The sequence below is a fragment of the Condylostylus longicornis genome, unplaced genomic scaffold, assembly GCF_029603195.1.
Source record: "Condylostylus longicornis isolate FDR11 unplaced genomic scaffold, ASM2960319v2 ptg000150l, whole genome shotgun sequence".
Classification (NCBI taxonomy): domain Eukaryota; kingdom Metazoa; phylum Arthropoda; class Insecta; order Diptera; family Dolichopodidae; genus Condylostylus; species Condylostylus longicornis.
Window position 1 is genome coordinate 49,256 of NW_026578118.1, and position 8,964 is coordinate 58,219.

The 8,964-nt window shown below is 31.5% G+C and overlaps 1 long non-coding RNA gene across 1 annotated transcript in view; it reads left to right on the plus strand.

The window, feature by feature from the left end:
* LOC129615836 (uncharacterized) overlaps positions 1-3,836 on the plus strand; it is a 51,512-nt gene extending 47,676 nt beyond the window's left edge. The window contains exon 4 of the long non-coding RNA XR_008697489.1: positions 3,695-3,836. This is a non-coding gene — a long non-coding RNA (uncharacterized LOC129615836). The remainder of the gene's footprint in view (positions 1-3,694) is intronic.
* The last annotated feature ends 5,128 nt before the right edge of the window (positions 3,837-8,964 follow it).

The following is an 8,964-nucleotide window of genomic DNA, read 5'->3' on the forward strand; positions in this document are numbered from 1 at the left end:
TAGCCTTATTTTTCATGTATTTGTCTATTTTCTTATTGTTACTTACTTGCTGTAACTTCTATGTCGATTCTTCAACACTTGATCTCACTAGCAATATTGCTGTAACGTTAGCAAATGTGGCCAAAGCTACACCTTCTAAATCTGACAAATGGCTTATATAATAAAGGACCAGGAATACTGCTTTGAGGCACACCAGCCCTAAGCGTAGAGTACTCGTCGTCCTGTTTGATTCGGAAAACCTTGTCAGATAAGTATGATTCAAGTAACTCCACGAAGTGCAAAGGTATCAATTTCTTAAAAGGGCCACGTCCAAAAATATTGACGAATCTATTTGCCTTTCCTGTAACGCCGTTTCCACAATATATGTCAATTGTTGCATGCTTTGTTCTAAAATCAAACTGATAGTTTGGAATCAATTTCTTATTTTATACTATATTCACAAGCCTTGTTAACAACAATTTTTAAAAAAGTTTTTATATCATTACTAATAGAGAAATCGATCTATATGACTTTACCTCACTCAAGGGTTTCCTCGATTTTCCCATCAGAACAACTTGTGCTACTTTCCAAGCACTATGAACATATCTCAGGTTAACTGCTGCATTTACCAATTTTTTCCAAAGAGTCCTAGCTTTTCTCGGCAACTGCCTAAAGTCTCAGCAGCAATGAGATCAAAACCTGAGGCCTTATTTGGTTTAAGCGACTTAATCGCTCAACAAATTTTCTTTTCATTAAATAACGCCATAGTGCTTTCATCCATATCAAAATCTTCTGCAAAAGAAATTCAGTTCATTTGGTTGAAAACATCCTTGCAAGCAAATAGTTCAGCTTTATCCCTGTTGCATTTTGCCCATGATTCATTTGCTTTTTTTAGTGGGGGAATTCGATTTATTGGCTTCTTGGTACTCTTCGCTGCTTTCCACAACAAATTATTCGTGTTTTTAGTTGGCGATAAACCCTTTATATAAATCTCGTATGATACTGATTTAAAATTTTCTATTTTTCTTCTGAGTATTTAATTCACAATCATTTTATAGTCTAGGTACCGCAACACTTGACATTTACGTTTAGCCCTTTTTTTTGTACTATTATATCGCTTATGTCCTTAGGATAATTATTCGATACAGGTTTCAATACAAGATTCCGCCTGAAAAAATACAAGATTCTGTGAATCTTCCACCTCAAAATCTAGTTGATCTCTAGTCAAATTAAAATCATCTTCCAAGTTCAAAAAATTTGCTTTTAGACACAAAAAAGTTAATAAGATCCGGGACGTTGTCAGCATCAGTAGGCAGTAATAAGTCGGACTGACAGTAGAATGATTGGAACATCCCAATACTCGAATGGCTTTCCTTAGTCATCTACCTCTAGTTGAGGTCAATATTGGTGGCCCCAATCCACGTCTTTGGCATTATAGTCACCTCCCAGTAAAAATCGGTTTCTCCCGCGCATAGCCGATACTTAAAAAATATCCTTTTTTATGTAATATCCCGGTGGACAATATACTAAATCAACATTGAAGTTCTGCTTGGTAAACTCAATTTTAACCACAACAAATTGAACTATAACATCTGTAACCCAATAAATTCAAGTCTTTCCCTAAGTGTGTTTCTGAGAACAGGCGTACAGCTCTAAGGAAAACCTCCAGTTCGTGCCTTTTACTAAGAACGTCATTTGCGTTTCATGTACCAATTCATATTTTATTTAATTACATTTTTCAGAAATCGCTTCCGGGTTACTAGATACACGTAAGTGTATCTATTCTCCATAGTAGTTAATCTCATTAAGATTTTTTCAGTACTTTGTCTTGCGTCATTTGCTTATACTACCGTCAATTTCTTTAGGTTTTTGCATTGTATTTTTGTCAATTTCTTTATTGTTTATGGCTTTCTTAGGTCTTTATCTATATAATTTTCTGCCATTTTGGATGCCATTCATGAGTATGTAACACCATTTTTTACCTTATTTGATGTGGAAGCATTAATAATTTTTGAGGCCCCTTCATGATTACCCATGACCCGTTTAGTCTGATTCCTTTTCATTCTCCATTTTTGTAATTCCGTATTCAACAAACAGCCTCGGTAACTAGCAGGGTATTACATTCTGCCGTCATATGATTACCACCACATTTAAGAAATTTAGCCGCTTTTTGGCCAAATCTTTGTTAATGACCAAACGTCTGGCATCTCTTGCATTGCAGAATAGATCCATTAATTCTAAGAGGCTCAATAGACAAGAGGAGAATAGATCCATTATTTCAAGAGACTCGTGTACTCAAAATATTCTATTTTATTTACTTATTCGTGATCGCAGGACAACATAAAAAGGAGCAACTTTTTAATAGTATTTAAATCATTTTGCTTTCTTTTTTTAATTTAATTTATAACACTTTCGCTCTTCAATCCCCTTTATCTACTACTTTAATTGTCTTTAATTTATTTTCATAAGTATGCCATTCCAATTTGACCTTATTAACAGCTTTAGTTAATTGTCTTTATTCATTTTCATTTTCAACATTTATTTTTAGTTGACCGCTGTTCATCATGTTTGCCTTGACGTTAATACTTTCATCTTTGAGAATCCTTATTGGCTGTGCGTAATTAGTTACATTACTTACTATTACCGGCGTTATTTATTATTTTTCTTGTTACATACTATTAACCGGCGTGAACCCTTGACTTTTTTGAGTCTCTTTTGGTTTTAAAAATCCAAACGCTTTCTCTAGCCAAATTGTTCCACATCTGTTTCAAACACGATCACACATATTTTGTCTTTCTCGGTGCCTTTTGAAACGGCAGTCTGCTGTCACAATAACCTTTAATTTTCTGCCTTAAGTTTGCAAATTTCTTTCAGCTCCTGACACAGGCTCTATAAGTCGCTTATACGGTAATCGACCATTGGTCCCTAATGTAACGGACCTGTTACATTACCTTCAAAGGTTTTACTTTTGTTGTCTTCTTGGACCTTGTTTCTATATAACCTTCTATGGTCTTTCTTCTAACTTCATTGCCAATGGGTTCATCAATTTCGCTAAGTAATCTTTTTTCCCACTTGCGACTTCTCTGAACGTGTCGAACATTCAGCCAAGCACTTGCCGAAAACCGTGGCCTCTGCTGACGCTTTTGTAGATATCCCTACCGCATTTATATTCTTATTATTGGACATTTCATTATATTAACCCAGCCACGGTTCTTTCCATTTCCGTCCTTCTGGAATTAAACACAGATCAGGAAGCCGTCCATTCTGGATGAGACATGCCTGAATTTTGTACGGATTTTAGTGAACTCATAGCACAAGCATGCCTGCTGTGCTTCCCAACCCACCGCGAAGTCATAAATCAATTATAGCAACAATTTCCTTAATTTATCCGTTTTATGAAGGCCTTCCAAATTTTGAAATACAAAACTTTCAAAATATTGTAAAAAGAAATTGAAAGGTTATAAAAATTTCAATTGCTTTCCTTTCCAATAGTACATAAGATATAAAAATAATCAATTTGTTATTTTTAAGTCTTCTGCCTAACCTTTCAAAACAGTCCGTTTGAACTTCTATCTTGTTCGAAACTTGATTTGGCACCCATTTTGGGACAAAAATTTTACCTGTTTTTGAAACTGTGCTATTTGGTGAACTTTGTTGTGTAGTGTTCTAAATCACCCTGCAAAATATGCTACTTAAACAATCTTTTATCTTACAGAAATGCACCCCAGTTATTTTTTTGATGGCAGAATAATTAGTTGGAAAAGAAAATTTATAATTATATTTGGGTAATGAAAAAAACAAAAAACAAACTTGTGCAAATTTTAAAAATTAATAAAACCGCTATTTATGTCAAAAAGAAATTGTTTTTTTTATTTTTCAAAGTAAAGGAATTATACAGAAATACAAGAGATGTGAAAAGTGTTCCTTAAAATTTAACTGACATAGCCAAAAGCTTACCGCTATGTTTCATGTCACAAAGTATTAAAAACATTGATCGCAGGAGCTTTTTCAGGAGAACTTCATCTCGGCGTGGTCAGCTGAGTAGTATAAATAAAGCTGAGTACGATGTCTGTCATTCAGCAAAGTGTTTTGGTTAGGTCTCTTCCAGGATGAATCATCAATCCGGATATATTCGTGGGATAAGTAGTGCAATTAACACTCAACTCGGCATGATAATATCAATGCAAACTAAAGTCAAATCATAAGAGTACCAATCCAGTAAGCGTTCTAATCGGGACTAGAAGCAATAAATATCGTCATCAGGATTGGAAACTTCAAAAAAAACCCAGTACCTGAAAAAAAATAGAGGAAAATGAGCAGTTGAAGTAAAAAAGCTATAAGTTTTTAAGCGAAATTTACAGTAATTATATATTGTTATAATAGTTTAAATTTATAACAATATATATTTATATATAAACATATGTAAATATATATTTATATATATATTTATATATTATGTTTATATATTTTTAAGTACTTAACAATGTATGCCATGTAAGTATATTTTTTTAAAGATTCCTAACGAAACATAATATTCAAAATTCTGGGTAGATATACAGAAATAAATTTTGAACACATAGTGTTATTGAATCATGAGGGTAAAAATACAGAAATAAATTTTTCAAATAAGAAAATGGTTTATGCATAAGCAATAAAATGATAATTTTATTCAAGTATACATTGTATGCACATATGTAAGCATTAGAGTTGAATACTTTAAAATTTTTCGTTCGAACAATAAAAATAAAATTTTGAGTGCATACATACATAATAATGAATGAAAGTCAATTTTATATTACATTTATATCCGTACGAACGTATGTTCGAAGGGTATACTAAATTTGCCTTACCCTTTGTAACGCTAAGAAATAACGATCTTAGATATAGATATGTTTTTGATCAGCGTCAAATTCTGAGTTGATTTAGCTTTGTCTGTCCGTCCGTCCGAACGATAACTCAAAAACTAATTGAGCTAATTTCACCAAATTTTCACCAATGATTTATTGTAGTAAGTGTCAGAACCCTATTTAAATTGGACATGATCGGGGTACAGGTTCGGGTAGCTGCCATACAACTTCAAAATTTATTTGGGTGTATCTCAGAAACTATAAAAGCTGTGCTATTGAAATTTCACACAAGCGAATATATTAGTAGGGCTGATGTGCTTGATAAAATTCGTTTAAATTTCTCGGCTCTTTCTGGTAGCTACGACACAACTTACAGTATTTTGAAAAACACATAGTACTGAAATTTTGCATAAATTAATATGGTAATACGGCAACTTAAAGTCATAGTTAGTTATGGCACATTAGTTATTCGCACATAGGATAACAAATTCGTACGGGTATCACAGAGTTGACAAGGTCAACTCTATTTTTTTTCTCGTTTGAATATAAAGAAAAAACAACTTTTTTTTTTAATGAAAGTGTTTTTACAGACCGTACTGTGTAAACAATAGGTAAGCTGTGGTGGCAACAAATTTTGCATATCGAGTTTTCGGTGGAAACGTACTTCTCCATAGTAGGGAAGTGTAAATAAACTATTTTTAGCAACCTGTCGGTCTGTCGGTCTGCCGGTCTGTCGGTCTATCGGTCTTTGTGTGCACGCGTGTATTTCAAGTTCGGGTGAACCGATTTTGATGAAATATTATATGTAAGTTTATTTTCACCATGCCACGGATTGATCAACTTTTGGTATATATCAGGCCTCGGGAACTGCACTTTTTAGCGAGCCTGTTTTACATTTTTGAACATTTTGAAGAAAATATTCAACCGATTTACTTTAAATTTTATATGTAAGCTCAGCTCGACCGTCCGCGAAAATTTCTATGCTTTGGAAGAAATCAAGCATCGGCAACTAGACGTTTACTACAGGCCAAACATACATTTTTGTGTATATAAAGAGAAATGATCAACCGATTTCATTGAAATTTAATATATGAATTCCTCGTATTAAAACAATGAACATATAATTTTTTTGGAAAGGCTCGCAAACTGATTTGAGGGTCGATTTTACATTTTTCACTATTTTGAAGAAAATATTCAAACGATTTACTTGAAATTTCATATATGAGCTTTGCTCGACCTCACCAACCGAAAAATAGTGAATCCACAACAAATTAACGTAAATGGAACGAACGTAGCGATCCATAACTCAGCAAAATACCTAGGAATGACTTTAGATGTCAAGCTAAAGTGAAAGGAGCATATAAAGAAGAAACACATAGAATTAGAAAATAAATATAGAGAAAATTACTGGCCCCTAGGTCGTAAGTCCAATTTGTAAATTGATAATAAAATATTAATTTATAGTCAAGTCATTAAACCAATATGGCTATATGGCATTCAACTGTGTGGTTGTGCCAAGAAGACTCACATTAATAAAATTTAAACCTTCCAGAATAAAGTTCTACGGGGCCGGGTAAATGCGCCATGGTATATACGTAATAGCGATATCCACAGGAACTTAGGAATTCATTTGGTTGTGTATAAAATTAGAAGTTGTACTACAAAGCATAGGGCTCTTCTAGAACATCATGTAAATATGGAAGCAGCTCGGCTGCTAACCATTGGCGTTATGACAGAAAGACTTAAACGAACAAGACCATTCGATTTAACACGAAATTCCTTATGGAAAGTATTTAATTCCTGTACGGAAAAATCAAGTTAGTGCGGAGGTAATAGTTGGTCTGTAGGACCAGTTTTATCCGTTCAGAGTTTAGGTGGTTTTTTAGAGTAGGAGTCACGCTCCCCCACTGTCGTAGGAAAAAGGCAGATAGAGCCGTCCTTCTTCGTTTTTTAAAATTTTTTCACCTAGTAGAAAAAAAAAATTTAGCACAATTAGTGGATATTATGAATTTTTAAGAATACGATTCAGTCTTAAAAATAACTATTTCAAAGAAGAACATTTCGATTGCTTACAGAAAATCTTCAAGACACTAATTTAAAAACACAACTTATTAAATTCGAATTCATGAAACAAGAAACAAAATTCTTGAATCATATAGTAACCGTAGGGGAAATATCCCAATAAAATAGAGGCACTAAACAAATTTCCTATTCCTAGGACCACCAAACAAATAAAAAGTTTTGTTGGTTTGATGGTTACTATAGGTTTTGCAAAAATTACCAAGCCTACTACTGTTTGCTTAAAAAAGCAGAAACTTTTTTTTTTTATTTTATTTTTTTTTTATTTATTCCATTTCATTTTATCTTCACAATTTACAAAAAAAATACTAAAAGAAAATTTTATATCTAGAATATATATTGCTAGTTTAATTCCTTATAAAGGAATCTCTAAACTATTTATTGTTTTTCTTGTTTAGCTCTTTTGATCAACATTTTTTATTTTTGATATTTTTTGTTTCTTAGTTTTACATTTTCATTTTTATTTTTATTGAAAAAAAGTGGTAAAAAATCAATATTATTTTATTGTTTTTATTTTATTTTAAAACTTAAGGGCTAATTAAAATTAGAAAGAAACGAAGAAAAGAAAGAATAAGAAAAAAATAAAAAAAAAAATAAATAGTTTTAATCTATTAAAGATTAATGTATTAGCTAATATCAATTATCTAACCACCAATAAGTTATTTGATTTTCTTTTCTGTCCTTTTCAGGAATGTACGTATCATATTTGATCATATTGTTATTGTCGTTGTGGTCAAAATTCATGTTTGGTTCGAATAATATTCTTTTATCAGATGCTCTTCTGTAGATGTGATATAAAATTGGTATTCCTTGATCGTTTTCTATATATTTTCTTTTTTCTAAATACATAAATGCTTCTGGTGGTACCCAGCCAGTTACTAATGTATTTTTGATGTATTCTTCTAATGGAAATAACGAGTGATATATGTTTGTATTGGTTTTTATCTCGATCGATCTATCATAATGTCTTCTTATTAATTTTATTATAACTTTATCTATTTTATTAATTCCGCTTCTTTCGTATATATTTTTGTTTGAGATATAATGGGTATATTCTGTTTCCGGTTTTCGGTTAAGATTTGTACAAGACCTTAAACATTTTCTTTCAAATTTTCTGAGTAGTTCCATTACTGATGCACTAATATTAAACCATATTGGTGCTCCATATGTCATAATTGGTCTTAATAAAGCTTGATACGCAACTATTTTCACTCGTTGATCTATGGTTTTGTTAAAAAATATATTCTTTGATATCATTAATGCTTTTCTGGCCTTATCTATTCTGGAAGTTATATGAAATTTAAAGTTCAGATTATCTGTTAAATATATTCCTAGATATCTCACTGTTCTTTTATGTGTTAATTCAGTATTACCCGCTTTAATTTTAAATTTTCTCCAGTTTTTTCTTATGTTATTATTGCATTTGTCCACACTTGGTCTAAAAAATATTGTTTCGTATTTGCTAATATTAATATTTAGTTTCCAAATATTAAAATAGTCCAGTAAGTTATTAAATTTATTTTGTAGCCTATTTTGAATTATAGACACTTTAGTTCCTGAAGCATAAATGATCAAATCGTCTGCAAATGCAATATTAGAAAAATTTTCAGAGTTTTCATTTAATCGGTTCAATATTTCAGTAATGAAAATATTAAATAAAATTGGTGCTAAAACAGTCCCTTGTTGTAATCCATTACTGATAGTATGTTCTGTATCTAAATCTACATCATCTTTTAATACAAATTTTCTATTATATATTATATTTTCAATTAATTTGATTAGTTTACTAGGGAATTGATTTTTTATTAAAATGTATACCAAGCCCTCCAGCCATATTGAGTTAAAAGCATTTTTTAGATCTATTAAACAAGCTCCTACATATTTATTTCCATTTAAATTCCAGCATATGTCTGGTACTAATTTATTCACAGCATGAACTGTAGAATGTCATTCTCTGAATCCAAATTGAGTCGTGGGTATAATGTTCTTGCTTTCTGTAAAATTAACTATTTTCAAATATACAATTCTTTCAAAAATTTTGCTCATATTAGGTAATAAG